Raw genomic sequence first — 720 nt, 5'->3', positions numbered from 1 at the left:
CGCCATCGCCCCTCCGCACCACCCTCTCCGCCTCCCCCGTCGCCGCCGCCGCCCTCTCCTCCTCCACCAAGCCCTACCCCCTCGCCCCCGCCTTCCTCTCCACCGCCGCCGTCCCCTCCACCGCCTTCACCGCCGCCGCCCCCTCTGCCGCCCTCTCCACCACCACCCTCTCCTTCGCCGCCCTCTCCTCCGCCACCAGGCCCTCCCCCCTCACCTCCGCCTCCCTCTCCGCCACCACCATCTCCGCCGCCGCCCTTTCCGCCATCACCCTCTCCGCCGCCCCCCGTTGCCGCCGCCGCCCTCTCCTCCTCCATCAAGCCCTCCCCCCTCGCCTCCGCCTTCCTCTCCACCGCCGCCGTCCCCTCCACCGCCTTCACCGCCGCCGCCCTCTCCTTTGCCGCCCTCTCCACCACCACCCTCTCCTTCGCCGCCCTCTCCTCCGCCACCAGGCCCTCCCCCCTCGCCGCCACCGCCATCGCCACCGCCACCCTCTCCGCCTCCACCCTCTCCACCCCCTCCGTCGCCGCCTCCGCCCTCACCGCCGCCACCGTCCCCACCGCCTTCACCATCGCCGCCAAGAGGATAGCTCTGGGCAATGCCTGTGACCTAACTCACCGAAGCGTATTGATGAAAGGGATTCGGATCAGGTGCCAGCGCCACCCCGGGCAGCACGCGCCGCCGGCGACAACACAGCAGCCGCCGTCACGAAGGCCGCCGCCC

This window comes from Emiliania huxleyi, assembly GCF_000372725.1.
Source record: "Emiliania huxleyi CCMP1516 unplaced genomic scaffold EMIHUscaffold_387, whole genome shotgun sequence".
Classification (NCBI taxonomy): Eukaryota; Haptophyta; order Isochrysidales; family Noelaerhabdaceae; genus Emiliania; species Emiliania huxleyi.
The sequence above is the reverse complement of the archived record's forward strand: the minus strand, read 5'-3'. Positions refer to the sequence as shown.